Here is a 26842-nt window from a genome sequence, read left to right on the forward strand (position 1 = left end):
GTGAATCATGTTTGTTTATTTCTCAATGTTAAACCATCCCTGCATGCCAGGAATGAATCCACCTGTGTGTCTGGGTGAATGATCTGCCTTACGTACTGTTGGACCCTGTTGGCTAGTATTTTGTTAAGGTCCTTGTGTTTATGTTCATCAAGGATATTAGCATGTAGTTCTTTTACTGTTCTATCTATCTGGTTTTGGTATTAAGGTGATATTTGCTTCATAGAAAAAGTTTGGAAGGATTACTTCCTTTTCTTTTTTTTGGAATAGCTTGTGGAGAATGGGGTAAGTTCTTCAAACATTTGGTAGAATTCTGTAGTGAAGGTCTCTGACACAGGGGTTTTCTTGGTATTCAGGGATTTAATTACTGATTCAATCTCAGGTCTTGTTTTATGTCTATATGACTATTTGTCTCATGACTCAATTTTGTTAGATTGTATTTGTCCAAAAGTCTATCCATTTCTTCTAGGTCTTCTGATTTGTTGGCGCATAGTTGCTTGTAATAGTTCCTAATAATTGTATGTATGATCTAAGTGTTTGCTGCCATATATCCGTTCTTTTTATCTCTGATCTTACTTATTTTTATCTTTTACTTCTTTTTTTTAAATTTTTGATTCAGAGGGTTTGTGAGTAATCCATTTTGTTGATTTTCTTAAAGAACCAGCTCTTTGATTCATTAATCTTATGTATTGTCCTTTTTATCTCTGGTGTATTTCCAACCTTTAGGTTATTTTTTTTTCCTGCTCATCTTGGAATTGCTTTGTCACTTTTTTCTAGCTCCTTCAATGCTTTGGTCAGCTAATTCACTTGGTACTTTTCTAATTTCTTCATGTAAGGATTGATTTAGATGAACATTTCTGTTAATACTGCTTGATTGTGTCGCATAAGTATTGGCATGTTGTGTTGACACCTTTGTTACAAGCAATACTTTTATTTCCTCTTTGATTTCCTCTGCAACTCATTGTTCATTTAATAGCAGATTGTTTAGTCTCCAGGTGTTTGTATGCCTCCTGTGGTATTTTGAGCTATTGGCTTCCAGTTTTACCCCAGGATGGTTTTAGAAGATGTATGGGGTAATTTTATTTTTTCTTTTTATTTGCTAGGGCCTGGCGCAGTTGCTAATGGCTAAAGCCATTGCCTTCCACTTGCAGGATCCCATATGAGCTCCGGTTGTATTCTTGGTGGCCCTGCTTCCCATCTAGCTCCATGCTTGTGGCCTGGGAAAGCAGCGGTGGATGGCCCAAAGCCTTCGAGCACGGCATCCATTTTGTAGACCCAGAAGATGGTCTGGGCTCCTCTCATCAGATTGCTGCAGCTCCGTCTGTTGCAGCCACTTGGGGAGTGAGTCAACGGATGGAAGATCTTCCTCTCTGTGTCTCCTCCTCTCTGTATATCTGGCTTTCCAATAAAAATAAAGTAAATCTTTTTAAAAATTTGCTGAGACTTGTTTTGTGGCCTATAACATGGTCAACTCTGGAGAAATTTTCATATATTGATGAAACAAGTATATTCCCTTCTATAGGACCAAAGGTTCTGTAGATAACCTTTCAGTCCATTTGTTCTAGGTTCTGGGTGAGTTTTTTTGTTTCCTTGATCAGTTTATTTTCCACCAATTTGTCATGGATGTGAATGGGGTATTAAGGCATCCCACTATTATAGTATTGGTGTCTATTTCTCTCATTAAATCCATTAATACTTATTTCACATAGCTAAATGCACTGGCATTTGGTGTGTATACATTTTTATGTTGATTTCTTCTTGCTGAAGAGATCCTTTATTCATGATATCATGTCCTTCCTCATCTCTTTTTCTGCTTTTCAGGTCAAAGTCCATATTATGTGATTCAAGAATGGGTATGGTGTGGATGTGGGTTGATTGCTATTAGTAAATTCTGTATTTGTACAGTTTCAGAAGCAGGAAGAAGCAAATCTGATCTAGCAGTTTGCTAAATCATCTATACCAAGGGCTTTCTTAGCAAAATAAAAATGGAAAGAAGATTTTTGCTGACTTTTGAAAGTTCATGTATAGATTGGGGAAGACTGAAGCAAGAGTATCTGAATGAGCATACTGAAAGGGCAAGGCTAAAGATACTATCTAAGCCACAGCAACTTGGTTTAGCTTTACAGTGTAGTGGTTTGATCATAATATCATTTTAGAAAATTCTTATTTACAAAGAGGCAATACACAGAAAATTTAAATGCCCCTTTTAAATAGGACTGAGACACATATTTAGCCAACTGGCATAAAAATTGCTTGGTACAGTAGGTAAAATGCAGTTTTGAACATCCCCATCTCATATCAGAGTGCCTGGCTTTGATTTCTATCTCCATTCCTAAGTCTACCTTCTTTCAAAAGTATATCCTGGGAAGCAGCAGATAATGACTTGTGTACTTAGGTCCTTAGTACCTATGTTGGAAACTTTCTGATCTGGTGCCAGGTGTTTGCAGAATGTACCAGTGCATGTAAATTTTCTTTTTATTTTATGTATCTATATATTTCTTTTAAAAGCATAAAACTCATTCCAGTTGATTTTTCAATCCCATCATTCAGCAAAAATTGTGTTGCTAAAGCGAATCTCAATCTTTATCTGACTGCATTGAAAACCCAACCATTTTAAAAATCTTTGCTATCTTAATTATAGAATATCAGCAAAATTGTATCCTGAACTTCTCTATTTAAGCTATTAGGGTATAATAAAATGCATCATCATTTAGTTCAATGCCCATACTCTATCCTAGAACAAAGTTGGCCATCTCAGAGTGTTCTCACCCAACTGACCTATCAGACAAACATTGAAAAAGGCAATTCTATTCTTTTGGTTGCTGCTGGACAGAGACAGGTGATCTGGAGATCTTGGATGGATGGCATGTTGGAGGAAAAACTTGAAACATTTTTTGCAGTTATCATTCCTAGTCAAGGTATACGATTCCATTCTCTACATGAGAAAGGGCCAAGTATAATCAATGTGATAAACTGTATCTTGATAGTTTTGTTGTGGAATGTTAATATATTGAGAATACAGTATCACTTTCTATGTAGCAGTGAGAGAAACTAGCTAAGCTTAGTTGAAACAAAGCTCATGATCTTGGGCCTATGTACAGTGTCCATCTTTGAGATTATAGCAATTTATACTTGAGAAGAATCTAAGAGTGTCACCAAGGGTCACAAGAAGATTTTATTGTGTCATCAACAGTCTCAGAGACTATATTTCTGAAGTTCTCACCTAGCATCTACAATAGCATCTACTTTATGTCCTAAACAATTGCAATATTACTATGATACCACCACATGCAAGGGTTATACCAACTTGATTGTTCTGTATCTGTATGGGCAGGAAGGGTAAAAATGTAAAAAATAGAAAGGAAGAAAATAGAAGCAAAAGCAAAAGAAAAATAAGTTAATCAGAGATAGAGATAAATATCACAACTATACTATGTCTTGTTCATGTAAATATATCTACATTTTAATCATACATACACTTGTGAATTTATATATCATAATGCCAATAAATTATAGTTAAAATTGTGTATGGTTCTATATTATTAAAAACACTTTATATTTGTGTGAAGAAATGTATTGAGAATCATAGAAAAATCTTTTACATTGATTATTCCATCTTTGAAGGAATCATAACTGCAGGGGAAGAAGTGAGGTCATTTGTAGCTTTGTTTTTGTATTTCTTTTCTCTGACTTTATACAAATGGAAGGCATTGCTCAATTTAACAATACAAGCGATACAAGTTTGGAATAAAGTATATAATGTGTAGTTTATTTTTAATCAGTTAGCTAAATACTTTGGTTTGCTACCTTCAAATTTTGAAGGATGCTTAAAATGAAATAATTCTTATGAAGTTAAAATACAAATTAGAAATAGCCAATGAAGCTTAATCAGCACAGCTATGTTTCACACAGCTATTCATGCTATCCTAATGTAATAAGAATATGTTTTATTTCTTACTCAAACGTTAAGAGCATCCTCTGTTCTAAAGATCAAAGTAAAAGCAGCTCAAGCACACAGAGCACTGTGGGATTTGTATGGACTTCCACAATAATTTTTAAAGTTTTGTTCCTACTCTTCAATCTATTTTGTGAGCTCTGAGGAGAATGACTGCCCTTGCCGTCACTCCAGAGAGGCAGGGTTCAGGCAAGCTCATCGTTTACTGCCCTCGGAGTGGCTAACCCTCTCTCCTTCCTGTGCACACATTCCAGGCAGCACAAAGACACTTTTCATTACTTCCTGAAAGACTACAGCTTCAGAATCTTTAGGATTTTCAGATAACCCTAAGATCATTATGAAGGGACTTTGAGGCATCCTGCAAAGCTCTCTCACATAAATACTAATTGGCTATAGATGCTAGGCTTTTAAGCTTAAGCTCTCTGTGTATTTAAGCCTGACCAAGGTTTCATGTGGAAAAAGAGAGAGTAACCTGCCTCCCTTGCACATTCATTCACTCATATGAACTCCAGGAGACAAGCTCTCTAACGACTGTCTTCCGAATTTCTAGAGGCACTCTTGGATTGCTCCCCATGTTTGCACTTACTGATAATGCAGGGAACACACCTCTCCAATAACTCACTGGGTTGTCTAAGAACACGGAAAGGTAAAATTGGGAGAGAATAGTAATACATAGATGTATTTAAAGTGGAAAGAAGAATAGGAAAAAGAAAGCAAGATAAAAAAGAAACAGAGAAGTTTAACAAGGAATTAGCAGAAGAGAACATAAAATAACCAAATTGATTCCGTGTTTGTTTCAATAGCTGTGCTCTTTACAATCTGTATTTGTAACCTGAAGCAACAAATACTAGATTGACAGTACTGGCTAAAGAAGTTAGAAGATACCTCTCTTTGGATCTTACAGGCAGAGATAAAATGAAGTAAGTGAAAAGTGAAATCTTCAGACCTGAGAGTATATAAACAAGTGCATGATGGAGTGTCTTGATGAGTTTAATATTTCAAAGTAGGAAAAATGCAATTTTGTTATGTAACGGGCACTGAAAACATGCTGGTGATCTGCCCCTCTATTAGGAAGTAATTTTGTGTTGCTCATCTCCTACAGAGAGTTGTTGTTTGGACTATCAACTTCCTAAATTTATGGAAGTCACCTCATTGAGAGATATTCTTGTATTATCACTCCATTCAGAAATTACATGAAGAAAACATACTGAATAGTGTAATACCAGATACATGCAGATACATTTCCCTTAATTAATTACACCAATCAGTATAATACCGTTTGAAATCTATATAAAAGTTCACATTTTTGAAAGGGAATATACACAATTCTTTATAAAAATTCAAATTACTTCCAAAATACTTGTTTAAAAGAAATCGTTTAGTCCCATTAAATTAAAGCTTCAATTTGTATGCACCTAAGAAAATTAGAAAGTTTCCTTTATTTTTTTATTATATATATATTTTTTAATGCATTGATTACATTGTATTATGTGATACAGTTTCGTTGGAACGGGGAATCACCCCACACCTTCCCCCGCCCTCCCCCCCATGTGGAATATTCCACCTTGTTGCATATCCACTGATCAAGTACAGTTGAGATTCCCTCTTTGCAAGCATAAACTAAACATAGAGTCCAACATCTTATAGTCCAATCTAGTTCCTCAGCTTCCTGGGGAGACCCTGTCCGGTCTGAGGGCAGAACCATCAGATTATCAACCCGATCAATTAAAGGCTCCAACACACCCTCAGCAACAATTAACTTCATTGTGTAACTAATAGTTATAGTATTGAGTAACCAGTATGTTAAAAACAATTGCAATTTCTTAAAATCACAGTCCCAGACCTCTGGACATACTATAGGGCAGTGGTTATCAAAACAGCCTGGTACTGGCAAAAAATTAGAGAAGAAGATCAATGGAGCAGAATAGAAACACCAGATGGGAACCCACACAGATACAGCCAAATAATCTTTGACAAAAAGACAAACGACAACCCAGGCAAATAGAAAGGTCTGTTCAATAAATGCTGTTGGGACAACTGGTTGATAGCCTGCAGAAACAAAAAGATAGACCCACATCTCTCACCATACACTAAGATCAAATCCAAATGGATAAAAGATCTAAACCTACATCCAGAAACCTTCAAACTTTTGGAAGAAAATGTCGGAAATACTCTACAAGATCTAGGGGTAGGTCCCGACTTGCTAAAAAGGACACCGAAAGTTTCCTTTATTTTATAAAATTCATATATTCATGGATTGTACGTAACAAAGTATCTGAGGAAGTTATTTAGGAAGAAAGGAGGTTTACTTTGCTTGATTTCCCTGCTCCGTGGACTTGGGCTTGATTCACTACCTTTTTTTATTTGTTTTTGGTTCATGTTACAATTCCACAGGCTCAGGGATTTCCCATTCCCTCTTATAGTTTTGAAGATGTACAATCCACAATCAGACGCTCCCATTTGCTCAGCAATTGTGATGGACTTCTTGCTAAACGTTCCTGATACTGTGTAGAATATCATACGGAAGAAAGGAGTAGGTATCTGTCTATACTTAACTGCTATTATTGTATAACCGGCATGATCAGGGATCCCTAACGAATCAATCAAACCCAGGAACTTCCCAAGTGCTTTTTTACCTTCAAACACCAAAATTGAAGTAAATGTTCATCCTCTAAAATATACTTAACACTAAATATTGGGGACCATATCTTTTAATGGATATGCTTTTGGTGGGGAACATTCAATATCCAACTTCATATCACAACTGTAACAGTGTTACTATGAATTCTTATTCAGCATGAAAATTGAAAATCATCAATATTGTCAGTTCTAAATGCTGCCAAATGTTTTACTCAGAAACATTCAATTGCATAAATATTTATATAAAATTTACATACTCATGTCAAAAAGTTTCCCAAGTGTCCAACACAGTAGCCTAGAGGCTGAAGTCCTCACTATATATGTGCCAGGATCCCCTATAGGCACCAGTACTAATCCCAGCAGCCCTACTTCCCATCCAGCTCCATGTTTGTGGACTGGGAAAGTGATCAAAGATGGCCCAAAGCCTTGGGATGCTGCACCCATGTGGGAGACCTAGAAGAAGTTTCTGGCTCCTGGCTTCGTATTGGCTCAGCTCTGGCCATTGAGGCCGTTTGGAGAGTGAATCAACAGAAGGAAGATCTTCCTCTCTGTCGCTCCTCCTCTTTGTATATATGACTTTCAAGTAAAAATACATAAATCTTTGAAAAAAAAAGGATTCCTACATATGAAGCATTTTTCTGTATTTTCTGATGTCTAATCTTTTATAGTCCAGCTTCCCAGACATACATCTTAGTTTCAAATGAAATTTTATTTCAGCTATCATTTTTTTAATAGAATTGAAATCACAAAACAGCATAACAAAATATTTTTCCTAGGCAGAATTAAGAACCTGCTTACTTGAAGACACATCAGTTGGAACATTCCATGGTGAGGATGAAAATATGAAGCATTTTTATATTCAATGTAAATCACTCAAAAAAAAAAAAAGAAAAACCTGGCAATAGATAGGAACTCCATAAACATGAAGCAGAGCACATGTGGAAGTCTTTATCTGACATATCGAACACTAAAGGCGGAAAGCTTTCCATGTAACATCAGACACAAAGAGTGAATGCTAGTATAGAACTTACAATAAGCATTGTACTCAATGCTCCAGTGAGCAACCAAGCCAGAACAATAAGTAAAAAACATAGTTATGGAGAAGTAAGAAACTTTCCTCATTAAGCATCTTCACATATAAATAATCTTATGGAATACATACACACATTCACATACACATAACGCAAATAGTTCTGGAATTAATTTGTAAAAAAAAAAAAAATTATAATGATTGAGCCCAGCATGGTAGCCTAGCAGCTGAAGTCCTTGCCGTGCACATTCAGGGATCCCCTATGGGTGCTGATTCTAATCCCGGAAGCCCTGCTTCCCACCCAGCTCCCTGCTTGTGGCCTGGAAAAGCAGTGGAGGATGGTGTAAAGCCTTGCACCTGCGTGGGAGACCCTGAAGAAGCTCCTTGCTCCTGGCTTCAGATTGGCTTAACTCTGGCCGTTGTGGCCACTTGCGGAGCGAACCAGCAGATGGAAGATCTTCCTCTCAGTTTCTCCTCTCTGTACATCTGATTTTCCAATAAAAAGAAAAACAAATCTTTTTAAGAAAAGACATATTGATTATAAGACCAACAATTCATTTGTTTCACTAGCAGGAATTTCAAAATGAAATTAAGTGAGTGATTCTATTTACAACAGCATGAAAAACAAATTCTTAAAAATGAAGGTACAATAGAATTAAGGAGACTGTATACTGAAAATGGAAAGACATTGATTAAGGAAGTTTAAAAATGATCAAATAAATGAAAATATCTGGTCATCCTAAGGGCCCAACCCAATTTACACATTAAATTTATCATTGTCATTACTGATCTGCATTTCTGTCCTGAAATGTTTGTAGACTCCAAGCGCATGGATTAATTTTTGCATACAGGTATTGCATCAGCATTACCTGAAAGCTGGCACTGTGAAATCTTTATTTGAATTTTGAGAACAGAATTATGAAGGATACGGCCTTATCTTAAGGAAGGATTGCTGGAAACTGAATCAGTCTAAGCTTGCTAAAATTTTGGCCAAACCTTCAAGTGGGTGGCACAAGAATTACCTAGCCATTTACTAACTGGTTGAGAGAAAATCAGTGGGGAATATTTCCCTTCTAGGTTCCTGCACAGACAAAAAGGAGTCAGGGAAAGTTTTAAATCCAAGACTCTTTAAAAACAAAAACAAAGGGCCCGGCTGCATGGCCTAGCAGCTGAAGTCCTCCCCTTGAATGCGCCAGGATCCCATATGGATGCCAGTTCTAATCCCGGCAGCTCCATTTCGCATCCAGCTCCCTGCTTGTGGCCTGGGAAAGTAGTCGAGGACGGCCCAAAGCTTTGGGACCCTGCACCCACGTGGGAGACCCAGAAGAGGTTCCAGGTTCCCGGCTTTGGATTGGCATAGCACCGGTCGTTGCAGCTCACTTGGGGAGTGAATCATGGGACGGAAGACCTTTCTCTCTGTCTCTCCTCCTCGCCGTATATCTGACTTTGTAATAAAAATAAATTTTAAAAAATCTTTAAAACAAAACAAAACAAAAACAAAAAAAACTTTGTTGTCTCCCCCCTTCCCCCGCTACTTTCCAGAAGCTCGCCATCTCCCAGATTCCTCCTCGGAGGCATTTCCCTTTTCATTTCATGTTCCCTTGTTCACTTTGCAAATAAAACATCTCTTTTCCAACAACTCATTTCCAGCTAAGCTGAGGAAAGAACCCACTGAGCTTTTCCGGTAAAAACAATAAAATAAACAAATAAACAACCAAAACCTATCTTAACAAACAATAATGGTAAAAGCAAACACATAAAAATAAGATTAATGTATGTCAAGTGACACAGGAAATTATGAGGTTTGTGAAGAGTACAAATTAGATCCAGTAGACTTAAAAGTGTAGGTCCATCAAGAATACAGGGGTAAGGACCCAGTGTGTTAACCTAGCACATAAATCCTCGCCTTGCAAACTCCCCTATCCGGCTGCTCCACTGCCCATCCAGCTTCCTGCTTGTGGCCTGAGAAGGCAGTAGAGGATGGTCCACAGCCCTGGGACCCTGTACCTGAGTGGGAGGCTCAGAAGAAACTCCTGGCTCCTATCTTCAGCTCAGCTCAGCTCTGGCCTTTGCAGACACTTAGGGAGTGAACTAATGGACAGAAGATCTTTTTCTTTGTCTCTCCTCTCTCTGCAAATCTGCTTTCCAATAAAAATTAAAAATCATTTTAAAAAGAAAGAATAGAGGAATAAAGGGAGGGAGGCAACTTTTGGATTAAATTACAGAAAATCTTAGTAATTCAGTTAAATGTGTAGTTTTATATTAACATTCTTTTTAATGGTGAAGAACTATTCACAATTTTGATCAGTTTGGAGTAGATTAAATAATGTATCAGAAATACTAATGCCTTATCTGCAGAACTATTTGATAGAGTAAATATTGGATGTAGGTAGACTTACTAATAGGCTATTGCAATAGATTGATAGGGAATAATACGTGCTTTCAAAGTTGCCAGGATGTATAAGGATGGACATTGCTGAGATGAAATTAACATGTCATAAAAATATTTTTTAGGTGTTAGGGATAGAAGCCAGAATCAAATGCAAGCCCGAAGTTACCAGGAGAGAACTCTTATCCTGGAACAAGATAACCAGCACATGTACTTGTTGAATTGTAGTGAGATGGAAAATTTAATATGCACGGTTTTTCCTTTGGCAAGCTGTTAGCATACACAGATATATATGAAACCCATAACTTGGATGGTAATCCTGATATTGCTGTGACTTTGGTAACCTCTTTATAAGTGCTATGAATTAGAAGTTTTGCATCATACATTTTTCCTGATTTCCCTCTGATTTTCTTAGACTCTCTTCTCTCTGCATGTTCAGGAAACATTGACAAAGTATGCTTTGTCATTAACTGATAATATGCTTGTCTATTCCACTAAAATGATTGCTTTACCATCACGAGTTTCTATATTCATTGATACTGTGCTGTAGGATTAACTAGATTTAGATAATGAGAATTTGTCAGCAATAAAAGCTTATGTGGGCAAAGAATATTAATGCTGGCCCTCAGTGTCCACTGTACTACAGATGAAAAGATGCATTTGATTTACCTGGGTGTATTGTTTTCACAATAAGATTGACAGTACGATACAAATAAAGAATCTACAGTTTATGAACACTTTTGTTAAAAGCCCAGTTCATATTTTTATAATATATCAACCTGTTCCTAATCTCAGAAACATAAAAAATTTAATTGATTCCTGTTTTTTGTTTGAATCAGTTCATTACTCAAGTCCAAATCTGAGGAACAGAAAGACAAAATTTGAAAATATTGCACATACAAAATTATTTTAATTTTGCAAATATATATGCATATTGTGTATTTGGAAAGATAGCCTAAGAAAATATTAAAATTAGTTATCGCTGAGCAGTAAGATTAAATATGATTTCAAATATATTCTTTATTCTTTGCACTATTGTTCAAATTATCTATAATAAACATGTATTGCTTTTGTAATCTGAAAAAAAGACAAATTTAGAGAAAGTAAAAGGGTTATTCATAACATAATACATTTGTGGAATAGAATTCACTTGCCCTTAAAGGCTTACAAAATTTTCACCCTGAGTACAGCCTTGAAGAAAGTGTATCAGTGCCAACACAGCAACCCCAGATTTGTGTGTCAATTGGCACCATTGTACAGTAACATTACCCTCACAACTACCTGCTAGGTCTCTCGTGGCAACTATTGAATTCTGACTGGGGCCACTCCTGTTCATTCTCCTGCGTACTAGCATAAGTCACTTGGTCGGACACAGCTTAATTCTTGACTATGGATTTCGTGAACTCCTCTTATAAAATGGTACAATTACTGCAGGTCATGAACATCAAATACCACTGACACTTCCAGCTGTGACCACGGAATAGCCTCCTAACAGAAGTACTGCAACATGGTAATAATAACATCCCAGCTGTAGCCACAATCACGGAAATAACTGACAGTGTCAGTAATGTATAAAACCCCATGGAAACTCAACTGTACTTGCCAAAAGGCATTCATCAGTTTCATTGCCTTTATCTACCGTTTAAAATGGTCTGGTTTTAGTGTTAGGATTTGAAAATAAATGACTAGGGTAAATATGCCCTGACTGAATTGCTCACTCTCTGCTTTGAATTGCTTCTCTAAATGTTGGGGACATGAAGTTCAGCCTGCACCATTCAACTGCATTCTGTAACCGTTACGTGTTAGGTGATGGGTTGTGAGCAAAGAAAGTTGACTATCCAAGGGGTTGAAATTTGCTAAGCTTCCTTTACAGCTTATGTTCGTTTAAAACATGGGGAGGATATAGTAAGAATACATGAGACAGAAATGCTTTCATTTCTCAGAATCCATTCAACTTTTAGAACGATCTAAGAGAATGGAAATATAGGAAGACCAACAAGAAAATAAAATATTTAACTGATGCTGGGAGAAATAAACTGTAAATACCACTGTATCTTACCATAATCGGTTCTATGAAAAGATAAACTGCCTGAATTTAGTGAGAAAATTTAAACTACTGTTGATGAAAATGGAAAAGGATGCCTTGTGGTCTGAAAAATGTTGGATAGCATTTTTAATTGGTTCTTATAATTTTATTATATTTAATTTATAATTTATTTATATTTGTATTTATGAGTTGTTAATTTTAATTAAATTTAAATTTATGCATCATAACTCTTTCAGATATAATATGCATAATATGTAATTCTGATTGGCTCTTTACCATAGTTCTGTTAATTTCTGATTTTGGAAAGGCTGAAATGATACAGTCCAAGGTTTCATGTGAACATTTAATCCCTGCAAGTAAGGTATTAAGGAAGTGAATACTTAATGTGTTTCTGGTATTTAGACACAAGAGCTGTTGGGAAGCGAATAGGATTGCATAAGGTCATGATGACTGAACATCCAAGACTGAATTTATACTCGACTGTATTTGACTTAAGCAGAAGGAGAAAAATGAGAAGAGACACACCTTGCTGCTCCCTGTCTTGTTGTGACGTTCTTCACTAGGTGAGGATGCTGTCAGTAATAAGGCCATTGCGTATTAAGGTTCCTACAGCTTTCACCTCTAGAATTATGGACTACAATAAGTCTCCCTTCATCGTGGTTTTCTATCTCTTGTATTCAGTTATAGTAATGAAAGATTAATATGTCTGACTACATGGAATGCAAAATAAATATGAGAACATCGGTGCTCTATCACAGCAGCTTCTTTTACCCACAACGTCCTCTCCCCTCTGGTAACAGAACTGTATGGTGGTAGATCAAACAGCAAATGCTGGCTCGTGGTTTGCAATCTCAGATTTTAAAATGTGAATGCTTTGAAATGGTTTGCTGTGCTTTGGGTGGAGGAGTTCTATATTGGACTAACAAGGTCAAGTCTCTTAGTAAACAAGTAATAAGTAAGAAATAAGCAATATAGAGAAAAAGTCGTGAATATATACAGTTTGAGCATTTTTCATTTATTAACTCATTCTTTCTATAAAAATTCACTGAGTGGCTTAGATGTAAGTCAATGTACTGATATTCATGACTTCATGGGTAGCAAGTTAGGTTTTGCCACACCCTTAGTGTTACAGTTTAAATTTAAGAAGAGATAACAATAGATATATGAAAAATAACTTTCCAAATTTAACAAACAGTAAGAGGGAAACTAGGTATTGTGATAAAGAATGCAGAAAGGTTACTTTCCATAGCACAGTCAAATGATGGCTGTGGAAGGCAGCAAGAAAGCTAACGGAACTTGTTTGACTTAGTAACAAATATTGCCTTTGCAATACAGAGAATATAGTTTCAATAGGAATGTAAATTGCTTTAAAATACTGAAAATCACCTAGATATGATGAAGAGTTTTGAAAACTGTGTTATACAAACTGAAAGCACTTGATACAAATGTTTCACTAATACATTATGAATGAACGTGTAAACTCTGCTAAAAGAGAAGTAGCTTAAACAGGAGGGGCTCAAAAATGAAAACATCCAGTCTTTTTTAATACTTCAACCTTCAAAAATACAAAGTCTGACTGCCAAAGACTGAGACTAGCACCACATTTCACTTGAAAGCATGTGTGTAACTTTAATCCTGGAGGAATTATTTCACATTCTCCAGCACAGTCTTTTGAACATGGTACTTTTGGTGTACTTTGTCTTAGAAACTGTCAGCTTGAATATGCAATGTATTCCAATAGGGTAAAGAATTATGACTTGTTCACTTGTGAGCATGATACTTGTTCCTGGATTGCTGAAATGCTAAAGACATGGAAGTACCTAATATCTATTATTCCAGAATTCAACAATTGCAAGTAGACATGAATAACATTTAAAGTGCATTTATTATAGAACAGCCTCTTCTTTAAATAACTTCTGTTAATACTGCCTTGAATCTGAAGCTGAAGTGAGACAGATTGATTGTCTTACCCACCTTCCACATATTATTTTATTAGTTATCTCCTCATGGCAAATTAGGCAATACTGCCAAACAATGAGTTTTGACCACTGTCTAACCATTGTGTGCAATGCTATGGCCAAAATAAAAAAGAAATTTAAGTTTGATTCTTGTATAGAAGTGAAAAGATTGTCTTGTAATGTTGAGATTCATCATACTCTTTTTCACATAAAGAATGAATATTTGTCCATAGGGAATGAAGATTATATTCTTCAAACTTCAACAACTTGTGTTAACTTCTATTATCTGATGAGTCCATTTGAAATTATGACACCAGCTGGAAAAGCAACAACTCTTGAATAGCATGGAGGTATGTTTTTGTCCACAAATTTTAATTGAGAAAAAATATCTGACCTTATGGATCAATAATAAAGTTTCATTTATATTAGCAAGAAATTTAGTAATATACTAAAATGCATTTCACTTGTAATTATTTGTTATAAGCAGCACTTGTGTTTTCTTCTGAGAAAAACTATGCTAGTGATCAAAGGTGAAGAAGCATGGCATGTTGGAGAGAAAACAGCTTCAATTTTAGCTGTACCATTAATGAAGTCTCCAACACTATGGATTTTCTTAATTTCTCTGGGCTTCTTTTGCTGCACCTTGATAGAACTGAGCAGTTTCTAAACTTACACAACAATGTGATTAAGAAAGAGAGAAAGAGAAAGAGAGAAGAAGGAGAACAAGAAAGAACAAGAAAAAGAAGAAAAGAACTGTTGAGTTACAAGTGAAGAAATAATAATTGTGCATGTGTGTGATTTTATTAGACTTACTTTCTTTACAGATTGGAATATCTTATTAGTATGGTGTGCTCTATAGGCATATGGGTTCTGCAAAAAGAAATCACTGGGATTTCAGTTCTTCTCGCTTACCCATAAACTTGTTATGCGATTTTGCATGTGTCTTTAAATTACTCTACTTCTGACTTTTCTTGTATGTATGGCACAGTTGATGCTACAAACTAAAGCACAGATTATTAGGAGGACTAAATAAGATTTTACTTGTAAAAATGCTGAAATGATTTCAGACACAGTAAACAATAAGTATCAGCTCTTTTGACCTATGCTTCAATATTTTATTCCTTTATTGTTTGATTTCAGGTTGAGATAAGAACTGCATAAAAGTGGAGTTGTAATTCCTTTCCTTGTTAAAAGTGCAATCCTGCATTAAAAAAAAATCCATACATGAGACAGGGTAGCTTTATGTAAAGGGACCTTCTTGATACTTCTCAAGTAGGTGCTGTAAAAGGAAAAATTTTAAAAGTTGTTTTTTTTTCTTTTTTGGGAACCAATTTTATCCACAGCAAAACAAATATGCATGATTTTTATGCCCTTTGATCTACATAATAAACTTCCTTAAATTTGAAAGTTTATTCAGAAATGAGCTTAGGTTTGTAGTATAATATATATTACATTATAATATATTCCATAACATATATGTTATATTACAGACATATATATATTATAACTGTCCAGACATAAAATTATCACATATCTATTCAAATTGGAACAATTTTTTATTTCAGTTTATAATTGGTAATGAAACAGAAAATTTTTTCTAAAAGCCATAGCCACTTAGAAATGGACTTCCAAGTGTCTGTCCAGTCAGGTGTCATGTTTTGCACAAACACCACGATTCGATCCTTTCAATAATGCAGCACTTTTAGATCCTTAAAATAGATGCTTAAAGCTGGCAAGTTTGTTCGAACACCTTAACTATGTCTTCTTTTATTCTCGCTTTCTTTCCTGACCTGGCTCTGGTTGCCACTACACATGAAAGAAATTAGAAAAGCTTCTCAGTCACTGAGACTTAGGTTCCTTTGCCCCACAGCATTTGTCATTGCCAAAACAGCAGAGTTTAATTAAGTGTTGTGAGCAGCCTAGTGAGAAACACACTTTAAATTAAACCTCTGTACATGCAGCTATTGGTTCTTTACCTCCTGAACAATCAGTGGGGTGTTAGGCATAAATTTCGTCTCTCAAGGGAAACGCAGCTCCACGCACCTCTAGCAATTCATAAATGATCCTGCTTTCTCAGAACCATATCTTATTAAAGCACATTTAATTATTTCTAAGTTTTAAACACCGATAGATGAAGGCGATAATTAATGTGCCTACCACTAAACATTTTATTTACTCTTGATATATTAATGATATTATCAAGAAAATGTGCTACAGTTTCAGGTTTAACAAAATTACTTGGCAAATTATTTTTTGATGCATCAAGCAATCGTTAATATAATGGAATAAATTATTTCAACACCTCAGTAGTAATGGATGAGTAAAAACAAGCATTTTTAGTATTCAGAGTGCTTCTGCAAGTACACATTTCAAAAGACACTTAAATCAATGATGTTTTTGTAATTTTAGAAACAGAAACAAAAGAACAATTTGAAAATGCTATTGTTTCTTCCGTGAAAGAGGTATCCTATCAGTGTAATTGGCCTGTCTCAGAGCAAAAATTTGATAAAATATTTTTTCTGATAGTAAGATAACTCCATCTTGAAATTACGTTTACATTTCCACTTTAACTTTGAAAATTACATTGCTGCTTAAAGAGAAAAAAATAGAGTAACTTGTACATTTTAAACCTCCATGGTCACATATGGTCTCTTAAAATAATAGTGATGATTTTCTTTCCCAACTGAGCTTATCAGAGAAAGTGAACAGTCAGGATAGATGACCACATCCATAAAATATCCTTGACTTGTTAGACAACACCACGGGGCAATTTCACACTCTGAAGGACACTCTGAACCTAGACTTGCTCTACAAAGATGCAGAAAAGATGAAAAGATGGTCTTTATTCACCAGAATTAAGCATACGTATTTATCTGTTCTCCATTAATCAGAAAGGTATACTTATGTTTCATGTTGGACAAATTTCAATCAAGTTAACGCAACTAAAAGCTTTCTATCGATTTGCAAGTTTTTGCCTAAAACTTTCGATGAAAAGGGGAAAAATAAAAAGGTAACAGAAGTAGCATTTCTCATAAAATCGATTAGCCATATTTCTCTGTAGAAAATTAGTCTTTAAAATGTAGTCAATGGTGTGGTCTTTTCAATCTACTCTGGTTACAAATAGGAGAAGTACATTTCATTTAAATATGCAGGTAGAGAAAAATATGCAGAAACACCCATTTGAAATGGATTGAGATCTAAAGTATATCAGGGTTAAAGTTATGATTTATTCTGGAGGATGCTAATTGGCTTAATTGAGTAGTTCATTTTGACAATCTACAGTTGTCAAATTCATGGATTGATATATTTTATTTCATCTTTTGATAATGACTCCACTGGCAGCAGGCATGCATAATCACTACAGGAGTTTTTTCTATGTGCTGAAGCACTTTATGATGCTCTTATAAAAACTGATTAATTTTTTATATTAAATTAACATTTTTCCACATGTGAATCATTTTTCCCCAATCTTCCAGAGTCTGTGGATTCAATCTTCTCAAAATGAGTTTTATCTTTCCTTTTGCTATTTTTCTTTACATTGCCTTTTTTTTTTAATTCTGTTTTTTGTCCGGGAGCCTTACTTTTAAACCAATTGAGAAGAGCAGTGAAAGGCAACAAACCTGAACACCACACACACACACACACTAGGTTGCAACATGTGTAAAGTTCCTGTATCAAACAGGAATAAAGTAGGAGAGAAGTAGGTAATTCATTTTGTAAGTGCCAACAGCTCCTTGAAAATATTTTCTTTCACATTCCTAAATTATTTATTTGTATGATTTTGCACAATTGACTGTTTTACCAATGAGAGGATAATTTGTTTTAACAAGAATCTTCTTTAAGAATACAAATACTTTTGGGAGAATTTAATGAATAGTATTTTCTACCTTAATGTGAATAGGTTCAATTGGGCTGTTTTCTTCTACCTCCTAGCTGGAACGTGCTGCACTAACTGGGTGGTGAAAAACATATCCTCATAAGTCGTATTGCTTGCAATGTTTTAAAGAATACACTGGAGAAGGGAGTAGAAAGGTGACATACGTCGAAGAGCTGATTTCAAGTCTCAGCTCCATCACCTGAACAAGTTAATTAGCTCCTGTTTTCTGAGTGAAGCATAGATGATAATAATTGTGCTTACTGCATAGGGCTGCTTTCCACCTTTGATGAGTTTATAAACCTAGGATCTCCAGCACTCTGCAAGTTTGTTTTAAAAGGAAGTTATTTTTTTAATTTAGTGTTTTAGCTTTTAACACATTCAATATAATTCATAGATGCAATTCTAGAAATGAATGATTTCCTTATATATCCTTTTAGTGAAAAAAGTGCTAGGCAATCATTACTTGGCAGACAGATCAAATAATATATATCTATATATATATATAAAATACAGATATATATATATATATATTAAACTGAATGTTTATAATTTGAATCTTTCTCCTGGCTCTCCACAAAGAATCATTAATATTCTCTGACAAAATCTGCCCAGGATCATTTTGTGTCCCGTTCCTATTCAGCTTCGACACAGTATCAAACACCATAAGGGATTTCTCAGTTCACAAGGTTGACATGGACCTTCGTAAGGAAACGCAATGGCAGAGGCATGACGATTACATAGATTCAGAATTGAAACGGATTCAAAGATTAGAATGATTCAGATCTCAAGGAGGAATATTTTAAGGCTAGAATCTGAATCCAATAATTTTCCATATTTTTGTCTCAAAAAATAACACTCAGTGTACCTAGATTAACTGAGTACATGTGGGCTGTTTGGGGGAATCATTCAAAACTTTGAAGAAGGTACAATAGTTCAAAACAGATAGGATACTCATCAAATTTTATTATGAAACAAATCTACTTCCCAGGAACAGTAATTTTTTAAATATTTATTTATTTTTATTGGAAAAAAAGATTTTTGCAGAGAGAAGAAGAGAAAAAGATCTTCCCTCTGCTGGTTCACTTCCCAAAGAGCTGCAATGTCCTGAGCTGAGCTGATCCAAAGTCAGCCCCACAAGGTCTCCCACACTGGTTCAGAACTCCAAGACTTTAGGCTGCCCTATGCTGCTTTCCCAGGCCACCAGCAGGGAGCTGGATGGGAAGCTGAGCAGCTGGGACGCTAACTGGCACCAATATGGGACCCTGTCGCTTGGAGGTTTGAGAATTAGCTAATTGAGCCATCGTGCCACTACCTGGGTTTCCCATGTGATTGCAGGGGACCAGGTACTTGACTCATCCTCTGATGCTTCCCCAGATACATTATCAGGGAGCTGGCTTAGAAGTGGAGCAACCAGGACTCAAATAGGTACCTAAAAGGGAAGCAGCCAGGACAATAACCATCACCCACGTAGGATGTCAGCATTGCAGCGGCAGTTGAAAACACTACATCACAAACACTAGTCCCACACTTTGAGTTTTCATCCTTTCAGTCTCTTCCTAATGTGCCTATTTAATAACATTTAATGTAACAATTATAGTTTTTGGGCTCGGCAGCGTGGCCTAGTGGCTAAGGTCCTCGCCTTGATCCCATATGGCCGCTGGTTCTAATCCCAGCAGCTCCACTTCCTCTCTGTCTCTCCTCCTCTCAGTATATCTGACTTTGTAATAAAAATAAAATAAATCTTTAAAAAAAACAATTACAGTTTTACTCATTGAATTAAAGGCATGAGTGGTTTGTGCACCATGCTTGCAATAGTACAACATCCTGAATTTATATAGTTATTCCCATTGCAGAATTTTATGCTTTCTAATATTTTCTTCTCAGTAGCATCTTTCAGTTTGTAAAACTCTCCTCATAAGTTTTAGTAGCATAATTGCAGCAGCGATGAATTCTTTTAACTTTTGTTTGACTTGTAATATCTCTCCAATCCTCATTTTTGAAGGATAGTGCTAATGGATTGTATTCCTGATTGGAAAGTTTTTTCCTTCCAAACTATAGAAGTGTTACCCCACTACTTCTAAGCTTCCACAATTTGTGCTAAGAAGTTTACAATCAAGTGATTTTGGAAACATTTAGACATGGGAATCCTTTTTTAAATTAACTTTGGAGAACTTGATTATGATGTCTTGGAGGTAGATTTGGTTCCACTTATTATGAGTTTGACCTTCTTGTAGGTGGATAGGTGCATCTACCTCCAGATTTCTTTTTTTTTAAGATTTCTTTATTTTTATTACAAAGTCAGATATGCAGAGAGGAGGAGAGACAGAGAGGAAGATCTTCCATCTGATGATTCACTTCACTTCCCAAGTGAGCGCAACGGCCAGTGCTGCGCCGATCCGAAGCCGGGAACCAGGAACCTCTTCCAGGTCTCCCACGCGGGTGCAGGGTCCCAAGATTTGGGCCGTCCTCAACTGCTCTCCCAGGCCACAAGCAAGGAGCTGGATGGGAAGTGGAGCTGCCGGGATTAGAACTGGCGCCCATATGGGATCCTGGCGCATTCAAGGGGAGGACTTTAGCTGCTAGGCCATGCCGCCGGGCCCAACCTCTAGATTTCGTGGTGTTTCATTGTCTCTTTGAATATGCTTTCCAGATCTTTGTCATTGCTACATCTTTCTTTAATCCCAGTAGCTTGAATATTTGACCTTTCTGTGTTGTTCTAAAGTTCTGGTAAACTTTATTCATTCCTCTTGAATTTCCCTCCTCAAACTGTATGTTTTCAGACACACTGTCTTCGAAATCAATGATTCTTTCTTCTGTTTGATCTCTTCCACAGTTGATGCTTTCTAACATGTTTTTAATTTTACTTGGTCTAATTTTCAGTTGAAGCATTTGTTTGATTTTAATTACTTCCATCTTCATATTCATTGTTTCTGTAAGAATATTAAATTGCACTCTCAGAGTTCATTGAATCTGCTTTTAAGCAATTTGAAATCTGTGTCTGGGCATTTGAAAATTTGAATTCCTAGGTGACTGGTTTCTAGAACCTCAGGTGTGGTCACTGTTTCTTGTTTGTTAGCGTATATAGTCATGTGGCACTAAAAGTTTAGTTATTTAATTTGATTCATTTATGTTCATCCTTTCAGAAAATCCTAAGCAGTCATTTATTTTCTCTGGGTTGTTCTATTCTGTTATTTAAGCACCAGATAGCATGATAGGTATATTGAATGCTATTACTTTTTTCTTTTTCCCAGTTAAGTCTTACAATCTCACCCTCATTTCAAATTTGATCAAAATCTTTAGTGGAATTGTTCATAATGAGCTGTGAATGTACCTATAAAAAGATACCCTGTCCCTATTAGCCTCTCCTGGGTCTACGGCAGACTCACACTTTTTATACTATGTCTAACAATACCACGATGTTGCATCATCCCTGGAACCCAGTGCAACCATGAGGGCAGGATGAAAGCCGACAACACAACACGTTGTGAGCCCCAAGGTGTACTAACCACCCAATGCTGTCATTAGCAGCTACAAGGTGCTCACTGAGTAACAACACTAATTACCAAGGAGCACAAAACTCCACTTGTCACAGAAGCAGGTCCAGAATCTTTGGCTGAAAACGCTGGTCCGGCGTAAAAACTGTGAACTTCCGTTCAATGCTGAGTGCTATCAGCATGGCCCTGAGTCCAAAAGCAGTTCTCTGATTTCTTCTTTTGTCTCCTCAAGGATAGAGCAGATGTAGTAGAGCAGGTTCTCACCCACACAAACATGTAAAACACAGATCACACCTGGGTCTCACACTACCGAGGTTCTGTGCAATGTTTGGTAGTGCAAACATTTCCTGATGCTAGAGATGTCTGGAGAGTATCCAGCAGAACTTGCCTCCAGACAGAAACTGTTGGTATCTGCTAAATGTTGACTCTTATTCCAGCACTTTGGACTCCTTGTTGATGTCCCCGGGTAAGATAAAAGTGGCGAGTGTCACCTCCTGGCCACCAGACTGACACCAAGGCTGAGTCACACATGGATCACACAACCAGTGAAGCCCCAGTAAGTCCTGTTGATGCCTAAGCCTACCTAAGAATGTGTTACACGTTGATCCAATCTGTCCCAAAAAAATGAGTTTGAGGAAGACTCTTGGAAGCTCAGGAGACTATTCAACAGCCAGCCGACTGTTTCCTTCTACTATACGAAGAGGGAAGCAGCCCCAACCAGCTATGTCTAGGGGTTTTTAAGCAACAATCATCTAATCAACTAAGAGAGCACATGATGCGAATTATTCAATCAACTAAGCTTAGATCAATGCACAATACAAATTATCCAATCAACTGTAGTGGTGAGAAACACAGACACTCAATCAACGTAAGCATCATGCACTTTGAACTACCCAATCGGATAGAGCTGCATCCCACCTAGTAGCAAGCAGAACCAGATAAATAAGCCCTTCCAATCCCATGTGCAAAAGTCAATTTGGGGCAAGCTTACCATATAAGTTGTAAAAGAAAAGCAAAATCTCACCCGAAAATTAGGTATTTTCTTGCAATAAGCACTTTCACTCCCCTTTTGGGACTTTCTGAGAACCCGAGGTTATGGCAAAGGTCAGATTATGGACATGTACCAGAAATGTTTCAAGAAATCTAGCTTTACTATCACCATGTTTTATTGTCTAGGCTGTTATGGTTGGCATAATATGCACTTGAAACAAATGCAACCCACTGAAGTACAGGTCTCCACCTGGTGCTGGGCAAATCTAGAAGCTTAGTATTTTAGTATAGTCCTGGAAGGAAAAGTCAATGTGTTTTTTGTGATGCTGCATTTTAGCACGATAATTTAGGCTCTCAACTTCAATGTATCAACCTTAACGCCATTTCCAGGACTCTGCAGTAGCTGGAGTCTTGTTCTCCCAGGTGATAACATTTGAGAGAAGAATGACAAAGACTGACTTTCTGATCAAACTCTGAATACTCAGCCCATTTGTACAGGCCTGGAAACAAGGGCATGGACTCTCAGTCTAACTGTAATTTCCCCCCTGTGTACCTGCTCTGGCCTTCATTTCCCTCCAATCCTCTCAAATGGGAGGGTTCTCTACGTTGTACTCCTTGAGCTGGGGGGGCAGTATATCAACAGTTTCTCAATTAGATTGTCCTTAAAATACTAACATAACTGTAAATTTTTGATCAACGTAACAGTTATAGCCATTTTGGACCACATAAATTATTGTCATATAAGTTAATTGGTTGCGATTATACTGTACATGTAATGTTTAATATTTATCTATTTTTGAAAATTCATTTGAGATACAGAAGACCAGAAACAGTAACAGAGACACATGTAGCTAGACCTCCTTGCATTGGATCACTCCCCAAATGCACACAGTGATGTGCTCATTGCAGCTCATAGCAGATATGAGAATTCAATCAGGGTCTTCAATGCAGATGGCAGGAACTCAACAACTTGAACCATCACTACAGCATCCCAGAATCCATGTTAGGAAGAAGCTGGGCTTCCAACCAAGGCATTCCAATATAGGATGCAGGCATCCCAAACAGCATCTTAACCTTCTTAGCCATCTAGCCTCTTTTAACATTTAGTGTTCGCTAACAATAAAATCATCTCTGTTAGTCCTTAGACATTGAATAATGTTTGATATTTTGAAAAGTTCAGCTTTCTGCCTGGGAAAGCAGCAAAAGACAGCTCAAATATGTTTGCCTCTTCTCTCACAGGGGAGAACTCACAGATTTCCTGGTTCCTGTTTTAGGCTTGGCCCAGCCAAAGCTATCTGGACTCATTTCAGGAGTGAAACATTGGAAGAAAGATCTCTCTCTCTTACTGTTAAACACTCAAATTCTTGTACAGAGACGTTCTACAAAAGGGACAAATTTCAAAACTCTTCAAGATTATTAAACACAGAGTACAACTGAGAAACTGTTGCTGTCATAGTCAACAAGAGATCAGGGATCAAGGAGTCAGGAGAGAATGCAGTGTGCTATCCTGCGTGAAAGTCTAGAACAGAAGAAGACAATAGATATAAATGCAGGAAATCTGAATGAACTACAGCTTCAATAATCTGTAGCAAGATCGATTTATTAATTTTTAAAATATCATACAACATAAGGTATTAGTAATATGGAAATTGTGTATATAGTATTTTCTAATCAGCATTTTTCTCCAAGGTGACAAATTATACAGGAAAAGTATGCCCTTTAACTTGAAACATTATGTGGAATTCATCTGCGTTAGAGCTTTCACATTCACAGTGGAGTGCTTTGAACTCATCATGGAGTACAAAGATCCTGCTGGGGCTTGCAGAGTGGTATGGCAGACTCAGTCTCCATCTGTGATGCCAGCTCTTATTCAGGCATTAGTCTATTTCCTGGGTGATCCACTTTGGATCCAGCTCTATGTTTGTGGCTTGGAGGAGTGGTGCATGATGGATCAAGTTCTTGGGCTTCTGTACCGATGTAGAAGACCCAGAAGAATGTCTTGGCTTTTAGCTTTAGATCAGCTCAGCTACAGCCATTGAGACCACTTGGGGAGTGAATTCCTCTCTCCCTGTCTCTCTCTGCAAAATCTGCCATTCAAATTAAAAAATAAACAGATCTTTTAAAAAGAGATTCTACTATTGCCTATGTTTCAAATTACTCTTTTTTATTTTTTAATATATATTTTTATTATATTATTTATGTATCTGAGGTGAAGGGGGATATTGAGGGAGAATCCCCACCCAGTCTCCCACCCGCCCAAGGTCCCAGATGTGGGGCATGCTGAGATACTTGCTCAAGTGGTCTTAATAGTCTTCCAGTTATGGATCGCTGCCAGTCACATCCCTCCCAGCTCGATTAGGTCATTGAAGAAGCCACTGATTGTCACAGTCCATCATGGAGTCTTCGTTTGCCCAGTATTTCGCTGCCCAATGTTTAGCTGAGGTGGTTGATTGACCTGTTCTGTCCTCCGTCCTCTCCTAGCCAAGGCTCTGAGTCTAGCAATTCGACTGGGGAGATCACCAAAGAAACTTTGAGGTATTCCCAGATCAGATTCCCACGTGTTCCAGCAAGCACCGGGCCTGGCACAGTCCATCACCACGATCAGTTGGTGGTTGCAATGTCTGGGCTGGCTCCGCTCTCAGTTCCGACTTGCACTACAACCAAGGGTGTTACAGTCCAGCCTGGTTCTGCCCAGCATGCACTCGACTCTTTCATCAACCAGTGAAAACATCTGCTATAATTATGGTAAGGAATACTTCTAGAACAGAGTCCAAAGTTAAGTTACAGCTTAGGAAAATATACCAGTGCAGAGAATTTGAAGATAAACATTTTTTTCCAAGAGCATCTTAACATATTGAGACCCATTTGCTATCCAGGTTACAGAAACTGCATTTAGTAATATATAATGTATGTACGTATGTATATGTATATATCTTCTGTTGATTCTCCAAGTGTCTACAACAGCTTGAGCTAGACCAGACAAAAACCAGGAGCCTAGGATGTATTCCTGGCATCCCACCTAGAGAGAAAGGGCCCAAGCAATGGGATCACCTGCCGCTGCTTTCCCAGGCATGTTATTGAGGAGCTGGTCAGGAACTGAACAGCTGGAACTTGAACTGGAGCTTATATAGGCTGCCAGAGGCAGCTTCTTAACCCACTGTGCCTCAACTCTGGCCCCCTGTTTTAATTTTTTTTATTGGTGCTTTCGATGTAATGAATGTTCATATTTATGGAGTACAGTGTGATGTTTCAGCACAGGCATACAGCAAAAAAAAAAAACTGATTCTTTTAACTAACTACGCATTGGTAAGGATAAGCACTGCTAATTTTGTGAAAATGCATGATTTGACAATTTGCATGTGTAACAGCAATAATCGAATTTAGTGTGGCATTGTCTTATACCACATTGATCTTCTTCTGAGAAAAACCATTTATTTTATAACTTGGGGGCAATTCTGAAAGAATTGTGTAATTAGCATCAACTCTATTTTGAAGTAATTGGTATAGGGCTTTGTGAACAGAATGTACATATGGATCCCCCAGAAACTGTATAAAAACTGCAGAATTGGTATACGCTTGCAATGGGGGAATCTCAACTGAACTTGAACTGTGGTTATGCAACAAGGTGGAGGAATCCACCATGGTGGGAGGGTTTGGGAAGGGGTGGGGAGAATCCAAGTACCTATGAAACTGTGTCACATAATACAATGTAATTAATGAATTAAAAATGATAAATAAATTTAAAAAAAGGACTCTGCACAAGAAAAAAAAAAAAAAAAAAAGACTGGCATGAGGCCATGGCGTTGCTTGCACTTCTACGAGGATCCCAGGTGACTCCTTATCTACAGGAGGTAGAGGTCTGCATATCACAGTTGAAGGAACAAGATCTTAATTGATGGAAGAGAAATCTGATGTCAGTGATTTCAGTGGGTTGCTCCGGGGGTGAGAGGAAAGAAAAAACTGTTGTTCTAGGATCCAACAGAGGTAATATTTTTTGTCAACACTCATATGACAAAAGCTGCCTGACAATAAGAGTTTACAGAGCAAGGATCAAGATCCTTTAGGAATCACAGCTAAAATTCAAACTGTCAGTTATCCACAGGAGGAATCAATAGAGAGTGACCAAAGAGAGATCAACACAGCATTTCTACAGAAATGCATCCAAAGGGGTAAGACAAAATCCAGAAATTGAAGTAGAGGAGTGCAGATATGGCAGAATAAGAGCTGAAGGCTGTGGTGGGTGACTATGTCTAAAGCACACTGTGGATGGCGGGTGTAGGCAGCAGAGTGCATGTGTACGTGTCCAGATGAAGCAACCAAATGGTTTTTCTCTTCAGAGGGCAGACCATTGATGACCAAAAGTCAAGCTTGAAATTCATACCTGTAGAAGTATGTGGAGCATTTAGGAAGGAATGACAAGATAATATTACATTCCACAACACTGATTTAAATGCACTTACAGGGT

The sequence above is a fragment of the Ochotona princeps genome, chromosome 5, assembly GCF_030435755.1.
Source record: "Ochotona princeps isolate mOchPri1 chromosome 5, mOchPri1.hap1, whole genome shotgun sequence".
NCBI lineage: Eukaryota > Metazoa > Chordata > Mammalia > Lagomorpha > Ochotonidae > Ochotona > Ochotona princeps.